This window comes from Triturus cristatus, chromosome 12 (genome assembly GCF_964204655.1).
Source record: "Triturus cristatus chromosome 12, aTriCri1.1, whole genome shotgun sequence".
NCBI classification, from domain to species: Eukaryota; Metazoa; Chordata; class Amphibia; order Caudata; family Salamandridae; genus Triturus; species Triturus cristatus.
In genome coordinates, this window is record NC_140595.1 from 319,746,431 (window position 1) to 319,770,750 (window position 24,320).

Here is a 24,320-nt window from a genome sequence, read left to right on the forward strand (position 1 = left end):
GCAGTGCTCTACAGTGGGGTAGGGGGTACTATAGAAATGCTGCAAATCCCTACAGGGCGGACCAGGGCAGTGCAAACATGCAACAGTGCTCTGTTCACAATAGCAAACATGGCACTAAATTGCTAGACACAAGGTTAGCTGTAATATTCCTCCATTAATCTCATTCTTCTGAGGGTGAATGAAGACTAAGATATCATACAGAGGTCGCGGCTGCTCCTGCGAAACAGTAGTAGGGCGGGGAAGGGAGGAGAAAATAAAAAATCCCTTCCCGGACGTGCGGCTGGCCAGCCACCGCCTACCTACCATCCTCATCCTGGCTTCTGTTGGAACAGAAAGCAGGATAGGCTCCCCTAAGCCAATCACAATGCTGCAATGCAGCATTGTGATTGGAAAGCACCCAGGCTCCCATGAGCCAATGTGAGCGCTGTGGTTAAGTGCTCAGATGGGTAATGGAAGCCTGGGCATGTTCTCCACCCAAGCTGTAATGCAGCCTGGGTAGAGAACATACAAAGCGCGGGGCCAGCCAAACAATGTGCACTTAGGAAGTGCCACCACTCCTTCTGTCTGCGCAGTCTAGCTCCGCCCAACAAAACTGCCCCAACAGAGAAAAAAAATGATAACTTTAAAAACAAGCATTTGCAATGCAAGTAGGTCTCGCATTTGTGAGTTAGAGTTATTGAAATTATAAATGGCAATGTTTTTTACCTACACGATTTATTTTTTGGAGTGAAGTATGTAGTGTGCAAAATCCCTTGGAAAGCTCCTGCACTTCGTAATAAATATATGAAAAAGATGCACAGTGTTGATTGTGTCAAGAATTGCTTGGCATGTATCTCATGGGTGAAGTGTCGCCACACATGCACACCGTGGTGCTTTACTAATGCGAAACTCATTAATATAAGCTGTGCTTACACTGTCTCCAACCAGTCGATCGCGAGCTACCGGTAGCTCGCAGAGACTCTGTGAGTAGCTTGCGCCGCTTCCTGCTCAATTTAGTAGTCCTTCAGTGTTGTTTAGGCTCTTTAGGCTGTTTTGAGGCTCCGTTGCCCGCCCTCACCCAAACCAGCTGCTCAGATTGGCTTTGAGCTTAGCTGGGGCGGGGCAGGCCGACGAGGATGACGTCGTTGATTATGTGAGTGTCTCGTGACCCTATGCACCCCCTGCCTTTCCCTCACTAGCACTGCACTGTGTATCACGAGTGCGAAGGCAGGGTGCTATTGAGTCGTAGCTGCAGCAGGCATGGCAGGGCAGAGCAGCTGGTTTGCCGGTCGCGCAAGCAGTATAGAACTGCCGGGTCCCGCGCCATCTGTCGTTTTCAGCAGCACAGCCTGCCACCTAATTTACATCAATACCAGAGAGCAGCAGGTAAGCCATGGGTGCACGCCCACCCTGGGACCTGGAAATACGACACTAAAGACCAGGCCTGCTAAAGAACCTGCACAGTGCATACCGTCATGTGTAAGACTCCGTCCAGCATGCAGGGTCCTGTAATCAGGGACAGAATCTTCTCGCCATGAAGCGGTTGGTCATCTTCTTTCCAAGTCCTCTGATGTACCGTGGCTAAGACACATCAGTTTGCACTATTCGGGTAACTGTACTTACATATGCATTGTGGTTTTGTGCCTGTACCTGTAGATCCGGTGCTGTTTTGACTGGCACTGGTGCGTTCCAGCCACCTATGGGCCGGCCCTAGGTTACTGGGTCCACAGCAAATCTCTGTTAGCGACGACCTAAGGCTGTCTCGTTAGCTTCTAAAAAAACATTCTGGGACTGGGTAATACAGCAACCCATATAGCTCGAATCCTGCCTCTTCACTCAGCCTTGCAAACCTATCTAATCCACCCGCCTGCAGTCCGGGCATCCGAAGTCACAGAACCTGTCCTAGGGATATGTTTGTGTTTGTTCAGGGGATGAGACGCTGTACGAATATAGCTGGACTGTCCTACTTCTTAATCCTGCGCTTCCGGTCCCTCACTCGCTTCAACATCCCCCCTGCTCCTTGAAACGGGCGTCAGAGCACTGAGCAGAAATGGAAGAGCTTTGATAGTGGCAGACTTTCTGTCGTTCCTTGGGAGGGGACTGCAGAACTTGAGTGCCTGTCTACCCTCACCGTCGTGCTCTGGTAGCAGGGGTTGACCAAGCTCTCCGAAGTGGGCATTGAAGTTGATACGAATGTTAGTGGCCCAAACACCTGCTGCAGAGAGGCCTGTGTACTCATGAGTCACATGCTTCTATCCGGGCTGGGCACATGCACAATTCTACTTTCTGACACCCTGTGATTCTGGGCAAATCACTTAATCTCCCTGTACCTTAAATGAAGAAAAAAAAGAAAATTAAAAAAGCCATGAAAAATGAAAGTGTCCTTGTGTGTCGCGCTATAATTTATAGATAGATACTATCTTCTAATCATAATTGTTTCAAATCATCTTACAACGTGGGGCTTTGTACAGTGTCATTTTTGTATGTTTTGTATATGTTCACCGTTTGAGCACTGTGTCATCTGCATTATAATTACACTAGTGTACATATTGCACTGTGTTCCTACAAAGTAAGTTAGTTATTTGTGGAAACCAAGAGAGAAGTGTTCTGTGCTCATTTTTGGTATTATTTGATAAGAGATTAATGATTCCATTAGGTTGGGTACGTCGAAAGTATATGAGATATACTATGGTAAGTGAGTCTCATGGGACAATTGTTGCATTCTAATATGGTTACCCTGGGTCTCGTGGGGAGATAGGGTTGTCCTTCTATTGCTCACGTGTGTTCAGTAGAGCCTGTCCTAACACATTTTCTCACCATCTCATGCTTTACACACCTACACTTTCCACACAGGATAGGATTATGCCTCAGACGTGTACACACAACATCCAAGGCTACCTAGAGCTGCTGCAAAACAAACCTTCACCTTTTTAACTATGCACAGAGAAAGCTTTACTAATTATCTGAGCAATAGCAAAGCACTTTGCGGCCTTGACAGTTATGAATCACTATACAACAGACTCACCAGTGCCTTGGTGATGGAAATGTGCAGGAATTAAGTTACTGCATAGTTCTGCAAACTGTTGCAAATAAATTAAGAAAATTCCCTTTTATAAAACTGCGAAAAAAAGACTGCGAAAAAAGACGATTTGGTATCTTTCCCTTTCTGCGCCCTTTCTACTTCCACAATATGCCCCTCGCACAAAGCCTCGGCCTTCCTACCACAAGTAATTATCTTTCCAGCAAATTACTACTTATTACTACTTTTTATAGTAGTGAGTCTTCGAGTTTTGAGCCTTTATGTTCGAGCTGGCCTGTCAGAAAGTGAACATAAACAACGAAGCATGCTTAATTAGTCTTAACTCCCCATATTCCAAAATGCTTACAGTGGAGCAAATACTTCCTTGCTCCTGAATGATTATATTACATTCAGAACAAACCTTTTACAGAACATGGAATAGGCCGGGTAAGAAAGCAACTTGCCAACAGGCTCAGAACACACACTAAGTGAGATGATTCACGGGTGAAATTAGGTCAGGATGAGAGATGGAATGGTAGTTTGTGATGAAGTCGGGAGGCTCATTATCATTCAATAATTTTATAAGCAACTATATGAGGGGGAACTATATACTAGCAGGGGTGCACTATTGTATGAGTTACTTACCTTCGGTAACTTTGTATCTGGTAGAGACGATTCTAGCCGCAGATTCCTTCACATAGAATTATTCCCAGGCGTGAGACTGGATCTGGAAACTTTTTGCCACAGTATCCCTGCGCGCCGGGGGCGGAGCGACACCAAGCGACTCCGCCCAGGCGTCGTCCGCGTATGTGATGTCAGCGAGGTCACATAAGACCCGCCCCAGCGCGCCCACGTCAGTTTTCTTCGGAGACCTTTTCTGCACCACAACGCGGAACCACCAGAGAAAAACTGTGAAAAAATTGGAAAGAAACGGTAACTAACAATACCACCAGGGTAGTGCCAACACCGCAGACCCCAAGGGCAGGGAAAGAAGAACAAGCAGAAACCTGCGCAGCCACCCTGCCCGCACATAGACAACCTCCCATCCCTGTGCCCCGAAGGAAAGAACAGGCATAAAAGTCATGGCACATGTAGGAAGCCCAACCCCCTCATCCTGAGCAAGGAATGGGACCAGTCCCTAGACAGACAGGGACAACAAACCGCCAAGCCACCCCAACCTAGAGGGCAACCACCCACAAGGGCAAGACATTGCCAGAGGACCTTCAATCCAGAGGATAGCAATGAAAGGAGGGTAGGGGAGGGAGGACATGGATATACGCAATCCACCCCCAAACCTGGAGTAGCCAGAGCAGCAGGCCACCGCCGCACCAAAACCCCTTCCTCCAAAGAACCAAGGGAGGAATGAACCGCCCCCAGACGGAGCCACCCGTCAAGAACAAGGAAGGCACTCATAGGAGACACAGCCCCCCACCGGGAGGCGAGTACCGAGGACCAACCCAAGGGTCCTTGCAGAATAGGGGAGGAAGGGCGGGCCGTGAAGGAATCTGCGGCTAGAATCGTCTCTACCAGATACATCGTTACCGAAGGTAAGTAACTCGTACATCTGATAGACTACTAGCCACAGATTCCTTCACGTAGAATAGATACCCTAGCAATACCCCCTGGGAAGGAGGGTCTGCGACAGGACCCCACCAGCCAAAGCAGAACAGAGGGCCCCACAGGGGACCAGATCTGTGGGCCAGGTAGAACCTCGCCCCTGCCAGGCCAAGGGAACCCCCACAAGCAGAACCCACCGACACCAAGGGGACGTAGGATGGAAAGAAGGCTGAAGAGGCTCGTACACTCACAGATGAGGAACCAAGGGCAAGGACGGAGAGGCCGAAGCCAACATAGCTTCCACCGAATGCCAAGACAGGAAGACAGAAGAAGAAGAAGAAGAAGCCTAGAGAGCCCACGGAAACCAAGGAGAAGAAGGCGAGCCCATTCCAGATGGAGAGCAGCCTGCCAGACAGAACAATGCTGGCCGTCAAGGCCAGAAGCAAGAAGAACAGCTCGTGGCCCCAGGAAGACCAAGTAGGCAACGCCTGGCAAGGGAGAACACAGGGACATCCCAGACCGCAGAACTGGAGCAGGGAGAGGAGGAGAGGCCCGGGCCACCAACAAGAGTGGCCGCGCACACGACCTCAGGAAGCAAAAGCAACCTACGTAAACACCATGGAGAACTGGTACCCGAAGGTGACCAGAACCCTGCAGCAGAGTGTAAGCCATATGACAGCTACCATAACCCCACATAGGGCACGTGAAGTCCCAATATATGGGAACCCTCTTTGGAAGAACTTCCGCAGCAGAGGAAGAAACAAAAGAACCACTGGGGGAAAAAAGCATCCCCGCTACAGGCTTGACAGCAGCCCAAGCAAAGCAGAAGGCCCAATCTTTAGGGGCAAGTCTGCCCAACACCTCCTGCAGAACTCACACACAACATCAAAGGGGCCGTCCAGCAGCCAACAATGCCAAAGTCCCAAGGAAGGACGTAAACGGCCTGAAAAACCTACTCCACACCTAGAACCCCAGCCTAAGAAAGCCCAAAAGCAACCCTAACTCAGAAGTCACTGAGGAGGGGATGGAGGAGGAGGAGGACGGAGCCCTGCCAAGAACCTCTGGATGGCGGAGTCGGCCGGCGCATGAAACAACATCAAATGAGAGATCAATGAGCCTCTCCCGAATATTTTCGGGGAAGACACCATCCCGAAGCCAAGCATGGCGACAGAGAGCGACTGAGGAAGCCATGGCCCAGCCCAGCGCCTCAGAGACGTCCAGAGCTGAGCGGAGAATAAACGCCGCATGCTCCCGGCCATCCAATGCATGGTGCTGCAAATCCACTTCAGCAGGCTCCTGGGACGCTGCAGACCCCAGAGACTCAGCCGAGTCCCACAAACAGGAGGTGGCCCTAGCCAGCACACACAAGGTGTTAAGGGCCCGCAGGGCCGCGATGGTCGAGGCGAAAATGTTGCGTCCCCAAGTGTCCAGCCAGCGGGCCTCTCTGGACGGCGGGGCCAGCTGGGGCAGCAGGGAGGGAAAAGTAGTCCACAAAAGGGGACTGGCGGCTGAGGGGTGAACGGACAGGCACGCCGGGTCACGCGGTGTCGGAAGGTGCCAATGCAGAAGATGTGGAGGCACCTGGACCCCGGAGGCAGGACGCCTCCAATCCCCCATCAAGGCAGAAAGGAGCGACCCTTAAAAGGGAAGCAAGATTTCCCTCCCACCAGAGCCCTGGTGGAGGACCTCCAACAGATGGTCCGCCGGAAAGTGAGCCACCGGGTCACCCATGCGTAGAATGCCCACAGCCGTGGACTCCGCGTGAGCGAAGGCCGCACCCGCATCCGTAGGGCCCCGCGGTGGAGAAAGCAGCTCCTCTGTGGGCGACGGCTTCAAACTAAGGCGGCAGTCCCCGAGGCCAAGCGGGGTGGGCAAGGGCCAGACCTGGAAGGCAGGAGGAGTCGAAGAATGAGGGACCTGCCGCTCTTCTGACGAACACCCCTGCCTCAGGAAGGGCGGTGAGCCACCCCTCGACGCCGGTGAAAAGGACACCACATGGCGACCAGTCTCCCGGGAGGATGATACCAATATGCAGCCTGCCTCCGGAGAAGAAGGAGCGTCCGAAGATGGATCCGCGGTACGACCCCTGCGTCGCCGGGCAAGGGACCTCCAAGTCATCCGGCACCGGACACCGTAGCGGGGACTGGAGTAGAGCTGGAGCCGCAACGGCTCCGGAGCGGCGCCAGGACGGCACCGGGCCGAGGCAACCACCTGCATGGGGGAACGGGATGGGCCCGAAGCCCTCCGCCGGCCGCAGCCCAGAAGGAGGCGAAGGTCACCCGGCAAACCATGTGGCGGCGCCAGGGACGATACAACCTCCGACTCACCCTCCAACAAGGCAGCCGCCTGTGAGGAGGTACGAGAGGGGCCCGGAGAGGGATGAGGGGTCTGCCCTTGTCCTGGAGCAGGATGAGGAGGGGCCACTGCGCCCTGTGGCTCCGCACGGTCCAGCTGCTGCCGGCGCCGTAGCGGCGTCACCTCGGCCTTAGACAGGACCACCCTGCCAAGGGACCGAGAGGGGCTCGGGATGCGACTCAAGCCACGGCAACCTCCCGCGACACCACAGGGACCCCCGCAGGGGTTTGCGGCGAGGCAGAGATGCCGTGGCCTGAAGGAGGTGCACCAGAGGAGCCGCACACCAACAGCACCACATCCTCCAAGCCTGGATCCGACCTAGTCGGGGCCGGAGCCACCGGCGGTGCCACGTAAGCCCCTGCGCAAGGCGAGGGTTCCACCGACGCACCAGGAGGGGAAGGAGGAGGAGACGCCAGCGAGGCCTGCAAAGCTGCCGCGTAAGTCTCCATCTGGACTCTCGATGCCCCAACACCGGGAAATGGTGGATAGGACGACACGCGGGGCCGCATCAGCCCCAGGTAGGCCGGAAACCAGCCCCAGGGAACGAACTGCGACACTTACCCACCGGGGAGCGACGCTCACGTAACATCGGAGAAATGCGAGGACAATGACCACGGCCTGATCTGAAGCCGTCTGCCGAAGCAGACCGAGGGGAGGACGTCGACCTGGAGAGACGCGCCGAGAAAAGTTTCATTCGGCACTCCCGTCGCGACTTCGGCTTCAACTTTTGGCACGTCGCACAATCTGAGGTGCCGTGATCCTCCCCCAAACACCACATGCAAATGAGGTGAGGGTCCGTCACCGACATAAGACGCCCACAAAACGTGCAAGTTTTAAAGCCCGAAGGCATTCACACACTGTTTCACCAAAAAAGAATGGAAGAAAGGGGGCCTTAAACAGGCCCGCAGCAAGGAACGGATCCGTGTTGCATGCGGAAAAGGAATAAACTGACGTGGGTGCGCCAGGGCGGGTCTTATGTGACCTAGCTGACGTCACATACGCGGATGACGCCTGGGCGGAGTCGCGTGGTGTTGCACCGCCCCCAGCACGCAGGGATGCTGTGGCAAAAAGTTTCCGGATCCAGTCTCACGCCTGGGGATAATAATATGTGAAGGAATCTGCAGCTAGTAGTCTCTATCAGATACTTGCAGATACTTGCAATGGGTCACACTTTCATTATTACATCCTGAGCGGCGACACAAGATGGAATGCCCAATTAAGGTTGATGAAAAGCTCACAGAAATGAAGAGGATGAGCTCCAATAGGGCACTGGAACCAGATACACTGCTAGATTTTACAAGACCAATAGAGATCTTCTTGTATCTGTCATGGGCAATCACTCTCTCATAAACTTAATTCACAAATGTGGCCCACTTTTCTTAGCGATTGGATTTATTTGCTAATGGGGCTACTTCTAATTTGGTGCCGGGGCCTCTTTTCTTTCCCATTTTGACAAGCAGTGGACTCCTCTTCACGCCTTGTGTTGTGTCACTATTGTGGCTTGTGCTTTAGTTTCTTGTCTCACTGTTGTGTCTGTGAGTCTCTAACGTACGCCCCACATGTCAGTAATGTGGCATGTCATGGCCCTACCTACTTACTACATTTCCACCTATTGGCCAGGAGCCAAGGCTCACACATGCAACCCAGTACCCATCATCTTCCAGGTTGGCTGCAATAATATGCCAGCTTGTCTTGAACAGCAGTGATGTTCTTCAGGCTGGGCCAATGGGAATTTACTTTTCAAGGGGAACTGTGTCATTTTCTTTTTGTGTGGAGTTTTATAGCGCAAACTAGACCCAAAGGTATCAGAGCGCTTTACATGAGCACCAGTTACATTACAAACAGACATATTAATTTTTGTTAGGCACTGGGAGATTAAATGATTTGCCCGGCCCCAGAATCACAGAACCTTGAGCGCCCCTGCCGAGAATCGAACCTGGTTCCCCACCTCAGAGTTCCACCGCCCTAGCCGTTAGGCTACATTCTCTCCCCATCTTTAAAACGGCTACACTTGATATCTTGCATTGTCTGGTTCTGGTTATTAGTAGGTGTGTGCAAAATACACATAATGTCCATTCATGCAATTAGGTGACATTTTGGAAAAAATAGTTCCAATCACGCAAAATGCTTAAATGCCAAATTAATTTAGCGCTATAGTACTTTAGTCTTGGTCTGGGGGGCATATTTAGCAAACTTTCACACAGCATAGCAAGCCACCTTGCTGCACTAAGATAAAGGGCAGGAATGGACAGGCATTTAAGAGGGTAATCCCAAGAGAATGGAGAATTAGTATTGTTTAGGAAGGTGATATTGTGTGGTATGGGTGATAGCCTGAGGTCACAGGGCTATGTCACAAAAATCTGCAGCTGTCATGGAATATTACCTGGAGTAGTTTTGAAAGCTTGTCTTAATTTGAAAAAAGTCCAATGTTTGCCACAAATGTATGAGAACCCAATAAAATTATGATTTGCAAAACCTTCATATTTTTGAATTTGGCACTTGGTGTGTGTGGTACAATTTTAAGTCCTCTTCCTATTTATAGAAGATGACTAAAGACCATACAAGCCCAGAACTATGCTTTGGTCAAAATTAATCAAATCTCCGGTCATTTGTGAAAAGCAGTCCTCCTGTGTTCATAATTAAACATAGCTAAGCTGAGTTAGTTATCTCACTTTCCAAATGTGCTGTTTAATTTACCAGCATGGCTGCTACTCACAAATGGTCTGCAATACAACATTATTAAAGGTGTCTACATGGTATTCTTGTCTGTTATGGATTGGATGTTGACTTCATTAACATTTTTACTCTTGCTTACAGCCTTAACAACTAATCATGGATGAAGAGCCAGGTCCCTCCAAAAGGGCAAAGAGTAAGACTTACTACTTCCATCAAGAGTGGGAGAACTAATTTTTATGTACACAAATTAAAGACAACTGTATGTTTGATCTATGGAGCAAATGTTGCAGTGGGAAAAAAGGGCAATGTTGAGAGACATTTTTCAACCAAGCACATGCATTTTGAGAGGATGTTCCCTATTGGAAGCAGTTTGAGGTTACAAAAAGTAAACAAACTGAAATCTGCAGACACAGCAATCTTTTTTTACAAAGCCCACGAAGAAAGCCACAGCGGCAACTGAAGCATCCTTCGTAGTTACCCATCACTTGATTAAGCACAAAGCAACATTTTCAGATGGAGCCGTTGTGAAGGAAGCAATGCTTCTAATGGCCAACTCCTTATTCAAAGACTTTAAAAATAGCCCTGAAATTATGTCTGCATTTCAGGTGTGCAGTTAGGGTCAAACACTATGGCAAGAAGGGTATCTGCCTTATCAACCAACATGATAGAGCAGTTAGAGCACGATTTAAAGACATGCAAATATTTTTCTCTTCAATGTGATGAATCTGTTGATGCAAGTGATATTGCACAGTTGGCAATGTTTGTTAGAATGGTTTTTGAAGATTATACTGATAAAGAGGAATTTTTAACTTTGCTACCTTTGAAAACCACAACCAGAGGATCTGACATTCACAATGAGGTGAAAAATTATTTTGTGAAACAAAATGTCCCACTGAAGAAGTTAGTGGCTATAACCACTGATGGTGCACCCGCAATGATAGGGACTCATTCTGGCTTCATTGCCAATTGTAAAGCAGATCCAGATTTCCCTTTGTTATTGAAGAACAAGTTACTTACCTTCGGTAACGCTTTTTCTGGTGGATACAGTATCTGCCTGTGGATTCCTCACCTTGTGAATATCCCCTGCGCCAGCATTCCACGGAACTTTTCTTTCCCAGCACTCCATGTCGACGTGGGCGACGTCACAATGCGCCGGCTCCGCTCGCGACTCCGATCGACGTCACCGGAGCCATAAGAAGCCCTCGTCGGCATGATGACGTCAGTTCCGCCCCTTTTTTCCGTGCCTTCGAATCACATGGACAGACTGACAGCAATATACATACACAGTATACACAGTACACAATATGCAAAGCAACACACACAGTGTGGAGAATAAATAAAAAGGCAAAAGAAAGACATAATGCCTCTGACAGTAATAATACATCTTGAAATACCATCATTAGACTAGTAGATTGAAACATCATTAACAGGACATTAGGTATAGAAGGATGGACAACGGGGAGGCGGGTGGGCAAGTGAGGAATCCACAGGCAGATACTGTATCCACCAGAAAAAGCGTTACCGAAGGTAAGTAACTTGTTCTTCAGATGGATACATCTGCCAGTGGATTCCTCACCTTGTGAATAGATTCCCACAGCAGTCCCCACTCCCGGAGGAGGGTGTCCACCTTCCTATACCAGAAAGTCCTGCAACACAGAGCGCGCGAAGTGGCCCTCGCTCCTCATCTCAGAGTCCAAGCAATAATGCTTTGCGAAAGTATGGAGGGAGGCCCAAGTCGCGGCTTTACAAATATCTGCCACGGGAACAGCCCGGGCCAGAGCAGATGTTGAAGAGTTAGCTCTAGTAGAGTGAGCACGAATACCCTCAGGAGGAGTCTTACCAGCCAGGGCGTAGCAGATCTTGATGGTCAGTATTATCCATCTCGACAGCGTGCGCTTGTGCACCGCTTTACCTTTAGAACGACCAACGTAGCCAATAAAAAGCTGGTCATCAAGACGAAAGTCCTTGGTCCTGTCCAGATAAAAACTCATAGCCCTCTTCGGGTCAAGGCGATGGAGTCTTTCCTCTTCTTTGGAAGTATGAGGGGGTGGATAGAAAACAGGGAGGGTAATAGACTGCCCCAAATGAAATGAAGTGACAACTTTTGGTAAGAAAGCAGCCCTGGTCCTGAGAACCATCCGTTCAGCATGTAAGGTAAGAAAAGGAGGTTTGGAACTTAGAGCTTGAAGCTCACTTACCCTCCTTGCCGAGGTTATGGCTACAAGAACAACCACCTTAAAGGACAACAGCCTCAAAGGACAACTATGTAGAGGCTCAAAAGGGGACCCCATTAGAAAGGTTAAAACAAGATTAAGGTCCCAAATGGAGTGGGAGGAAACATGTTTGTAAGGCCCTTGATGAACCTCAGAACAACCGGAGATTTAAACAGTGAAGGTTGATATGGGAGGCATAGAAAAGCCGATAAGGCCGAAAGGTAGCCCTTGACCGTGGCCACAGCACAGCCCTGCTGAGCCAAGAAAAGAGCAAACTGTAGCACATTGGAAAGATGAGCCTTTAAAGGGTCAATGGATCTCTCTCCACACCATTTTACAAATTTTGACCACCTGTAGGAGTAAATGGACTTGGTGGAGTGTTGTCTGCCCGATAAAATAACGTCCACCACATCAGGTGGGAGAGAAAAAGAACTCAGGTTGCCCCGCTCAATCTCCAGGCATGAAGGTGTAAGCTCTGGAGGTGGGGGTGTAGAACCTGCCCCTCCGACTGCAAGAGGAGGTCTGCCCTCAGAGGGAGACGGAGCGGAGGGCACGAGGAGAGGTGGAGAAGATCTGTATACCACACCCTTCTTGGCCAATCCGGGGCGACCAATATAACTCGGGCCCGGTCTTGGCGAATCTTCCTCAGAACCCGAGGAATCAAGGGTATGGGAGGAAACGCGTAAAGGAGTCGTGAACCCCAACCCAACTGAAACACGTCCCCCAACGCCCCCTGCATCGGATACTGGAGACTGCAGAATGACGGGCAGTGCGCGTTCTCGAAAGTGGCAAACAGATCCACCCGAGGAGTCCCCCACGTCCGAAAGACGTGACGAACTACCTCCGGATGGAACCTCCACTCGTGGTCGGCGGAGAACTGCCGACTGAGACTGTCCGCACGCACGTTCAGCACCCCGGCCAGATGATTTGTCATCAGACAAATCTGATGGTCCTGAGCCCAGGACCATAGACATAAAGCCTCTCTGCAAAGACAAAGAGACCCCACTCCTCCCTGCTTGTTGACATACCACATCGCGGTCGTGTTGTCCGTCAGTACTTGAATCGACTGACCGCGAAGGGAGGAAGGCCTTGAGCGCCAAACGAATCGCCCGCAACTCCAAAAGGTTGATGTGAAGCAACCTTTCCTCTGGAGACCAAAGACCCTTGATCTCGAGGTCCCCCAGATGCGCACCCCACCCTAAGGTGGATGCATCCGTTATTACTGTGGCCACCGATGGAGGCAGATGAAAAGGCTTTCCTTGAGACAGATTGCCCTCCACGCTCCACCAAAACAGATCCGCTGCAGCTTCTCTGGAGATCCTGATTGACTCCCCGAGATCCCCATTGTGCTGATACCACTGCTTGCGGAGGCACCACTGGAGTGCCCTCATGTGCCAGCGTGCATGGTTGACCAACAGAATGCAGGAGGCGAACAGACCGAGCAGGCGAAGGACCTTCAGAACTGGAACAACCGCTCCATTGTGGGACCATCTCCTGAATGTCGAGAATCCTTTGAGGTGGAGGGAATGCTCGACACATAGTAGTGTCCAGTACCGCCCCTATGAACAGGTTGCGTTGAGAGGGCACCAGGTGAGATTTGGGCACATTGATCGAAAAACCCAAGTCGAATAACAGCTGAGATGTTACCTGCAGATGACGCTGCACCAACTCTGGGGACTCTGCCTTCAGAAGCCAGTCATCCAGGTAGGGGAAAACTGGAATCCCCGACCTCCTGAGCTGAGCAGCCACCACTGCCATCACCTTCGTGAAGACCCGAGGTGCGGAAGTAGGACCAAACGGGAGGACCACAAACTGGTAGTGTTGCGACCCAACCGTAAAACGGAGATACTTCCTGTGCGACAGGATTGGGACATGAAAGTACGCGTCCTGCAAGTCGAGCGACACCATCCAGTCTCCTTGCTGCAACGCCTGAAGAACCTGTGCAAGGGTCAGCATCTTGAATTTCTCCTGCTTCAGATAAAAATTCAAGATTCTGAGGTCCAGGATTGGACGCAATCTGCCGTCCTTTTTGGGAATCAGGAAATACCGGGAGTAGCATCCCTGACCCCTTTCCTGCTCTGGAACCACCTCTATTGCACCCTTCTGAAGCAAGGCTAGAACTTCTTTCTGCAGGAGAAGCAGATGGTCTTCCGAGCAATAACCTTGGCAAGGAGGGTAAGGGGGAGGAAACTCCCGAAAGGGAAGGGCGTACCCAGTCTCTACGAGGTTCAAAACCCAAAGGTCTGTTGTAATAGCTTTCCAACCCCGTAGAAAGTAGGACACCCGACCCCCCACAGGTCTTACATGATCCGGGATGGGGGATCTAGGGCTGCTTCCCTGAAGCTTCATTGGGAGCAGTAGAGGAAGAGGAAGAAGAGGGGTTGCGCCCAGAACCTCTCCGACCCCTTTGTCTCCCTCTATAGGACTTATAGAGGGGATTCTACTGCTGTTGTTGCTGCTGCTGTTGGGGCTGCCGGTAAGAGCGAAAAGACGATCTTCCAAAACCCCTAAATTTTCGAAAATGTGGTAAATTTAATTACCTAGACTTAATTTATGCGGTAAAATTCAATAAGAATAACTCAGTAAAAATAAGAGGCAGAATCCGTGGTATTCGAGGTTTTAAAATGGGTTTATTCCTTACAAAGGAATTGGTTCGAACCAGGCAATCGTATTCCGTCACCACTAAGGTTCGGGAAGGGATAGAGCGCTACTTTATTGACAGGTTATCATATATATAGTAAATGCATTACAGTGAAGACAGATGCAGAAGGCGTGACAGTTGAGAAGAGAGATAAGAATACACATACGTAATGAAAAAAGGCGTTACAATAGGCGTGCATAAGGGCGTGTACTAGAAACGTCATTATGATGATGACACAGGTGGGTGGATCCATAAGAGAATCCTGCAAAGTCAGCAGAAATACATGGCAGAGATGCGCGTGCAGCAGCATGACGTGTGATTGACGTGTAACTGGAGGGTGAAGGGGACTTGACATTTAGCCGTACATGAGGAGACAGAAGTCTGGGATGTCAGAACAACCTAATCCCAAATCGTATCTAATATCTTGTGTTTAAGGAACTGTATTATCTGGAAGGAAAGGTCTCTCAGGCAGAGGCTATCCTATACTGACTGTTAATGCGTGTATAAGCGTCTAAGTGTCTACATGAGATGCGAGGGGGCATGGGCCTACCATGGCAACAGAAGCTATGAATTACTTGCACGGAGACAGTAAGGCCGGGCTCTTTGCTCTGTAGCTGGAAGGATGTTTACCTAAACTACTAGACAGGAATGCATTTCTCGAGGAGCGGAGCAGATAACTTGAAGGCTGAATACAGTTTTTGGCAGGCAACAGGCCGGGCCAGGCACCGTTAGCCGCGCAGGAAGTAAGACAAAGGTCATGGATACAGATACAGGTCCAGGCTGGAGCATTCAGAGGCAGAAGGCAGGAAAAGCTCGATGGCAGAATTCAGGGCCTACCTTGCCAGAGCTGGAAAACGTGAAAAGTATACCATATAAAGACGGTGGCAAGGCATACTTAGGAACGGAATATTCGACCCATTCATGGTGGATCTGAAAGAGGACATGTTGACGTTGGACACATATGTATTTGCGTCTTCATAGCTTGAAGTGGAGGGAACATACATGTATTTGTAGCATGCACATGGAGCCGTTGGGGTCTAAGATAGGGGACACAATCGATCATAAAAATTCATATTTCCTCATTCCCTCCTTGTCCCCTACGGACCCTTCATGAGATATCGATCCTCAGGAATCCATCAATCTGTTCATGTAACATCATTTGCTCTTCTTTCTTCTTCCGGGATTTTGAACGAGAACTTGTACGTGGAATACATGATGTGGCACACAGGCCGCAAATCGCTGGTCCACATTGTAGACACAGGCAGCAACTGAATACTATGAGAAGGCCAATACCTAGGAAGGATAGGACTTTCCATCCCCAGGCTGACAACACGCTCCAGAACCAACCGGACCATGTCCAGGTGCCTGGATTCTGATGTATCTGGCTTGCAATCTTATGAAGACGAGTTATGGCTTTATATACGGATGGCGCGTTTTCTGGAATGAAAACACAACAACTTGATCCGATGACTCTACAGGCTCCGCCCCTATCGGCCAGGATGACGTCAAGGACAAGACGATTTTGGAGAACAACAATCCGCATCGCAGACTGCTCCTCTGTTAAGTTGCCTAGGGCAGAGGTAGTTTCATTCACTACTGCTTCAAGGGTTCTGGTTAATCTGCGTATCAGTTTACTATTAGAGACAACACCTATGTAGGGAAAGAGACCTTTATTGAAGTCTGTATATTGCTCCCATGCTGTTTCAGTGTAGTCGACAATCGGGAGATCTCTCTGGGGTCTATTGTGTACTAGATGGGTATTTCTATGGTAGTCAGGAGGGGCTAGGAAAACAGGTGGCAGAAGGAATGCAATGTAACAAGTACCATCCCAATCTAGAGGTAAGCGTATATATGCGGTATGTCCACAAATGAAGTAGGAATGACGGGAAGCTCTAAATGTAGACTTGCCTTTATCACTGAATTCGATCACAGTAGTACATTTACTATGACCCAAGTGTACTGTACCATTCTTTCTTACACATAATCCACCTTTGACTGGTAATACGGACATAGCAGGCAAGACTGGTGCGGCTTCGGATTCAACATTCAGAATCATGAGGTTAAGTGTAAAGTTACCTAATCCATATACTTCATTTTCTAGGTCAGTTCCTGTCCTTTTGGGAAGTCCCTCCTTGTTAGGGTAACAGGCTTTAAGCAAAACTAAGTTCAGGTTTCCCCATACCCAGTTGCTCTGGTAAACTACAGTATTTGAATCTAAAGAATTAATCAAACTAAACCATGCGCCACAGGAACCATTGTGTGTGAATGGATACGGAAAGAGAGGCAGAACTCCCTTGTATTTCTGATAGGGAGGGAGTCGGCCACATATCCAACAATTAGTAACGTTGTTGGCCTGATGGGAGTGATGTAACATACTAATGAATGTGTTGTTGCGCAGCGCAAGTCTATAAGGCAACTCATGTGAAGGTAATTCGCTAAAAGAATGTTCGGCAGTAACATTGTAAGCAGAATGAGCACGCTTGAAAATAGGATAGTATATGTGCAACAGTATACTTGCAGCAATAATCAGAAGATTTAGAAAAAACATAATCAACAATGTCACTATACAGTGACTATGAAGTAATTTACAATATGCACGTTTCTTGAGCTGTTTCTGTCTATCTCTCTCTCGATTTCGGTCTAGAGGATACATGTCAGAGACTAATTCAACCGATTCACCTAGGAGAGGACTTAAACAATCAAATTGTCTGACTTGCTAGACCTTAGTTTCAGTTTATAGTTTTGGGCAGCAGTGTTCTCGACCAGGGGGAGTTTTAAATCAGTCTGTGGAGGGGGCAGGGCTGAGAGTTCAAATCAGAAGGTAGTCCATGAAATTTCTTGATATGGCTCGAGTGTAGCCAACCCTTGCGACCCTCGACCTTCACTGCTGTCCTCGTGGTCAGAAGTACTAATTTCGGCGTTTGCCAGCGAGGCTCCAGCGGGCTCCTCCTGTCGAAGTTTCTTATAAAAACAAAATCTCCGGGAACCACTTCATGGGGCTTCACCTCGGTGTTGTCGGGAAAGGCTGCAGCTACCTGTGAACGGCAAGATTGTAGTGCAGACATCAAGGAAGCAAGGTAATCTGTCAGCATATTACAATCAACATCAGTGATTTTACGAGGTATGGGCGTCCCCCACATATTTGGTGGCCTACCGAAGACCACCTCGTACGGGGATAGCCCTGTTCGAGAATGTGCTATCATTCTCATGTAAAATAGTGCAACTGGTAAGGCTACTATCCAGTCGACGCCTTTCTCTCTACAGATTTTAGAAAGTCGAATTTTCAGAGTCTGGTTATGACGTTCCACGAGACCTGCTGCCTCGGGATGCCGGACACAGTGGAATTTCCATTGATAGCCTAACAGGAGTGAAATGTGTTTCATTAGCTCGGATGAGAACGGTTGGCCATTATCTGAGTACACGATACGGGGCAAACCATACCGTGGGAAGAATTCACGAACCAGCTGCTTGGCAGTGGTCGGGGCAGTGTAATCTGAGACTGGATATGCTTCTGTCCAACGGGAAAGAGCGCATACAACTACGAGGACATATTTGAATCCTCGACATCGTTCCATCTGGATATAATCCATCTGGAGGACTTCAAAAGGGTGACCAGGAGGTTGAAATCCACCTTGCTCTACAGGTACACCTTTACCTGGGTTGAACTGACAACAAATCATACAAGTACGGACTTTCTGTTTGGCTGCAGCTCGTAAGTGTTTGTTAAACCAAATGTTTTGAATACTGTCTAACATAGCTTTCTCTCCTAGATGTGCTGGACTATGTATTGTGTTAATGATAACTTGAACCATTGAGTCGGGGAGAAACCATGTAGATTTTCCCTTCGTCATCCATCCCTGATCTGTTTGGATCCCTCCTAGTTCAGTCCATTTCTTGATTTCCTCTGGCGTAGCATGTGTCTGTATGTCAATTACATCAAGGGCGGGATCCCTAACTGTCATGCAGTGTGTCGAGGTCGGAACTATTGTCTTTGTCAAGTCAGTTGCATGAGTTCGATTCTGTGCTGTTTGCTTAGCTGTTCGGTCTGCTAGGTCGTTACCCTGGGAAATGATATCGGTGACTTTTGTATGGGCCTTGCACTTCATGATAGATATCGAAGTAGGCAGATGTATTGCATCTAACAGAGCTTGAATGAGGGGACCGTGTTGAATGTTGGCACCGTGAGAAGTCAAATAACCTCTCTCTCGCCAAAGGACTCCGAAGTCGTGTACAACTCCGAATGCATAACGTGAATCTGTGTATATGTTAACTCTCTTATTTTTGGCTTGAATACAGGCTTGTGTCAGAGCGATGAGCTCTGCTGCTTGAGCTGACAATGTGTCAATACAATTAGTTTCAATAACTTCGGTGTCTGTCGTGACTGCGTAAGCGGCCACTAATTCTCCTGTACTTGTTCTCATGCATGAACCATCCACATAAAGTGTCAGGTCTGGATCTGGTAATGGAACATCTGTCAAGTCTTGTCTGGGTTTCGTCGTAATAGTAATGACTTCAATGCAATCATGTGTCAATGGGTCTGTTCCACTTAATGGCAAAAGTGTGGCAGGATTTAATGTACTACAGCGTCTGATTTCTATGTGTGGCTGAAACAATGTTAATTCGTAACCTGTCAGTCGTGCTATAGTCAAGTGCTGAGTCTGAGTTCGGTTTAGAAGAACTTCCACAGAGTGTGGAACTTGCACTGTCAATTGATGTCCTAATACTATGGAATCGCTTTGTCTGATTGCTAAAGCTGTCGCTGCGACTGATTTCAGGCACGTAGGCAGAGCCTGAGCTACTGGGTCTAATGTGCTAGAAAAGTAAGCACACGGCTTGTGTGAACCTGCTTGTTCCTGAGTGAGTACTGACAAGGCAGTACCTTCACGTTCTGTAACGAAGAGTGTAAAAGGCTTACTGTAACATGGTGTCGCTAAAACAGGTGCTTGACATAAGGCTTTCTTTAAGTCTTCAAAAGCTTGTGTATGTGCCTGAGTCCAAGGGAGGACAGTCGAAGTCGCTGCCTCCTGGGTTGTCAACTGAATGAGTGGCTTTACTAGAAATGCATATTGGGGAATCCATTGTCTACAGTACGAAGTGAGACCTATGAAGGCCCGCACCTCCTTTTGTGTCTTGGGTGGTGGCATGTTTACAATTAACTGGATGCGATCAGGTGTGAGCTGTCTTCCCCCCTTGGACAGCAAGTTCCCAAGGTACACAACTTGCTGAACACATAATTGGCGCCCGAATAGGGACACCTCTCACACCCTACGCGCCGGAGGTGCGTTGCAGACCCGGTCTCCTGCCACAGCCGGACGGACAACTACGCGTACCCGCAGGATTTCCTGTATCTCCCTCAGGCCAACGGGGGTGACTGAGGCTGCGATCAACACCCAGACGAGGCGGTGAGGGGTGCGGAGGATCCCGACCAGAGCCTAGCTGAGAGAGCAAGATCCGAGGTATACAGAGGCCCACCAGATTCCGAAGTTCCGAAGTATCTAAGTCACGAGTCGAGTCCAGTCCAGTTTGGTCTAGTCCAGTCCAGACTTCCGAGGCCTTCTGTTCCGTTCCGTGCTTCCCGGTGAGTACCGTTGCTGGGGACGCATCTAGACGTGCACATTGGTTTGTGCCGGTCAAGACGGGTTTGGGTACACAGACCTGGTCTGCACTGTTTCAGCAGTGTATCTGTGCTGTTTAGCAGTACATCTAGTATTATGCAGTTAACTAGTTTTATTCTAATTATTATTGTTCGTTCTAAAATGTTTTAATATGTTTTAAATGTCGTGGTATGAGTGATTGTTCGATCTTCATTACTGTGTCTAATGTATTAATTGTGTTCAAGTCCGAGTAAGAACCAAGTAGCAAGGTTCAAGATGCCGTTATTCTCGAAATTAAGACAGATAAAAACTAGAAAAGGGATACTCGAGGAAGCCGTTCCCATTCCACCTAGGGACACTCCAGGGTACTTTATGTACCATAAGCATGGCCTAGATGCCGTATTATATCTCGAATTGTGGGTAGACTACACCAAGGATTTAGCAGAGAATCAAAGATGGCCCGTTGCTGGGACATGGGATGCAGATTGCATCATGAGAGTAGAAGAAGCATTATGGAAAAAGAAAGCCAGACAGTCACAGAAACCAGACGAACCCCTAGCAGGAGCTTGCAGTCCCAAGGATTTCGCAGTCAACCTGCTGTCCTTAAATCGCTGCAGGGCAGAGTCTGCCTTTTCCCCAAACAGCTTCTGTCCGTCGAATGGCAGATCAACCAGCGTAGCTTGCACATCAGCTGAGAACCCAGAGGTACGGAGCCAAGCCTGCCTCCTTGCAGCAACAGACGACCCCATGATCCTTGCCACAGAGTCCGCAGTATCCAACCCTGATTGGATAACTTGCCTGGCAGCCGCCTGAGTGTCCGCCACAACCTCCAAAAAGGACGACTTATCCCCCTCAGGCAACTTAGGGGCCAAAGACTTAATGGAGTCCATTAGCGCATGCACATAACGCCCCAACAGGCATGTAGCATTAGTTGATTTTAACGCCATACCTCCAGTAGAAAAGGTCTTTTTGGCTGCCTGATCAACCTTTTTAGATTCCCTGTCAGCTGGAGACTGAGGGAAGGCACCCAAAGCATGCTTGGAACATGAAGCCTGCACAACCAAGCTGTCCGGAGATGGATGAGTTGACAAGAAGTTAGGATCCCCTGGTGCAACCTTGTACCTTCTTGCCACCTGCCTACACACCGCCGGTGATGAAAGGGGTTTCTTCCATACCTCCAAGACCGGCTCCAAGATGGCCTCATTGAAAGGCAACAAAGGCTCTGATGTTGAAGTTGGAGAATGCAACACTTCTGTAAGCAAGTTGGATTTGTACTCCACAGAAGGCAGCTGCAAATCCAAAAGTTCTGCCGCCTTTTTGATCACTACATGATAGGGAGCCAATTCCTGAGGTGGAGAAGACCTGGCAGATGCATGCTCCCACTCTGGGGTTGTATCCAATCCACTAGCTTCATCAATGCCTTCAAAATCATCTGAGGAAGACTCAACCTCACCTTCTTCCACATCTATCCGATATCTCTTTTCCTCCAACACCCTCTGGGCCTCCCTCCTCGACCGGATCCGGGGAGCCGGCGTCGACGACGTCGTATGCGGCGTCGGAGGAGCTAAAGATACCGGAGTCGGCGGCGCCAAAGGTGGAGTCGGTGGCGCCGGACGCGGCGCCGATGGAGTCGGCGTCGGCGTCGAGGAAGGCTCCGAAGTCCGCTGGTCCTTCCGAGGTCGAATCGGATCCCCAGACGGCGCCGGAAACTGCCAAGATGGCGCCATCGGCATAAAGGGCATAAAGGGAGCCTGAGCATACTGCTGCGGCACCCCTAGTGTAAATGCCATCGGACCCACAGGACCAGTTGGTGCTCCGGATGGGTAGGCTGCCCTATTAAAAATGCCATACATAGCATTTAAGAAGCTGGTAGAATCTGTACCTGGAGCCGGGAACTGAGGAAAAGGAACAGGCCCTGTATCCCCTTGTGGAGTCACCGGCGTCGGCTCCGCAGTATCTTCAACCGGAGCCTCAGACTCTTCAGGCACCGGAACTGACTCCTCCTGCTCATCTTCATGCATGGAAGCATCCGACTCCACTCGAACCGGAGTCGATTCCTTAGACGGATCCGATGGCCGCGTCGGGGACTGAACCGGAGTCTGCTTCTACGAAGGAGAACACCTCGGTGACTTCAAAGGTGAAGGAGAAGGAGACAAGCATTTGCTCCGGCGTCGAAGGGGCGAAGCCGACCTCAACCTCGACTTTCTGGACCTCGAGGACCGACGTCGAGAAGAATGTTTCCTCTTCTTGTGGTGCTTCTTCGACCTCGATGACTTCGAAGTCCATGACCCCCTCTTCGACTTCTCCTTTTTCCTTCCTCTCTTCTCCTCACCGATCCTCTTCATGAAGAGCTTAGTCTTCCTCTCCTCCTTGAGTGCCTTCGGGTTCATGCTTCTACAGCATCCGCACTCCTCCATATCATGTTCCGAAGAGAGGCACCATAAACAGTTCCGGTGTGGATCCGTCATCGACATTAGACCTCCACATTCCCTACAGGGCTTAAATCCCGACTTTCTAGTCGAAGACATACTCGAATTAACAGACTAACACGGCTAAACTACAAAGTAGCCAACGAGCACTGGAACAAAACCGTTGCGCGTCGAAGGCGCGGAAAAAAGGGAACTGACGTCATCACGCCGACGTGGGCTTCTTATGGCTGCGGTGACGTCGATCGGAGTCGCGAGCGGAGCCGGCGCATTGTGACGTCGCCCACGTCGACGTGGAGTGCTGGGAAAGAAAAGTTCTGTGGAATGCTGGCGCAGGGGATATTCACAAGGTGAGGAATCCACTGGCAGATGTATCCATCAGAACTACCATTACATTATACATCAACAGGCAATATGTGCCAAGGTAATGGGGTTTGATCATGTGATGACTACTGTTGTTAAAATTATTAATTCAATTAGTGCAAAGGCCAAGCAGCACCGAACCTTCAAACTGTTCCTTGTAGAACTATGAGCCGAGTATGGCGACCTTTTACTGAACACTCAAATCCGATGGCTTAGCAGGGGGAAAATACTGCAAAGATTCCTTTCGCTATTGCCAGAAGTCAAACCTTTAATGGAGTCTAGAAATGAAGATACCATACTGTTATCAAACACTCAATGGTTGCTCGATTTAGCTTTTTTGACAGATGTGACAGAAAAATTAAATGTATTGAACTAACAGTTGCAAGGCAAAAACAAGACAATAACCAACATGGTAAGTTCTGTGAAAACTTTCAAATCAAAACTTAACCTTTTCATACAGCATGTACAGAAAAGAAAGATGCAGCACTTTCCCTCTGTGCTCCAAATCCTTTCAGAAAACAAAGCTGAGGCTGAGGTCCTGGACATAGAAAATATAGTAGCCTCCTCATGAGGCTTAATCAAGAGTTCACTGACAGATTTAGTGATTTTGAGCAACTGGAGCTTCAAACCCCTTCATGGAAGTGGATGTTAGTGAAATTTCAGAGACAAATAGTGTGCTTTTGAACCTTGACTCTGCCACAATGGAAATTGTCACACTTCAAAATGACATTGAATTGAATTCAAGGCAATCTGACATTAATTTCTAGATTCTTGTAGATGCTGAAAAGTGTAAGAACATCCACACAGCTGCATTGAAACTTTTTTCCCCATTTGGCTCTACCTACCTTTGTGAATCAGCATTTTCAGATGTGAACTTCATAAAATCTAAGTTTCGCACAAGTCTGACTGACGAACATTTAAATGACTCCATAAGAGTTGCCCTCTCAAGCTACACCCCAGATTACAAGGTATTAGTGGACATCATGCAGTGTCAAGTCACTCACTGAAATAATTTGAATGCATTCGCCGCAATCAATACTTGTTCAATGACAGTTCCTGTTGAAATCCCAAATCTAAGTATCCGTTTCATTACAAACACCAAGATTAAAGTCGCTGCAGAGAAGAATCTTCAGCCCCCAATTTTTTTGTATTAGTTAAACAAAAACAAAGCAATGTATACTGCAGGCCTGTTTTACAAACACAAGAAAAAGTAGCTGGAGAGAAGAATCTTCTCAACCTTTCCAAATTTGTATTTGCTGCACAAGAACTAAGCAGTGTTTGCTGGAGGCCTGGTTTATTGAGAATAAGGAAAAAAGATAGGTACAGAAGAGAAGAATCTTCAGCATCTTTCAAAATTCCTTTTGTTGGTAACAGTTGTTAGTAGTTGAACAAGAACAAAGCAATGTGTACTTCAGGCCTGGGTTTCAGACACCAAGATAAAAAGTTGTTGTAGAGAAGAATCTTCAACATCTTTCCAAATGTTTGCTGCACAAGATA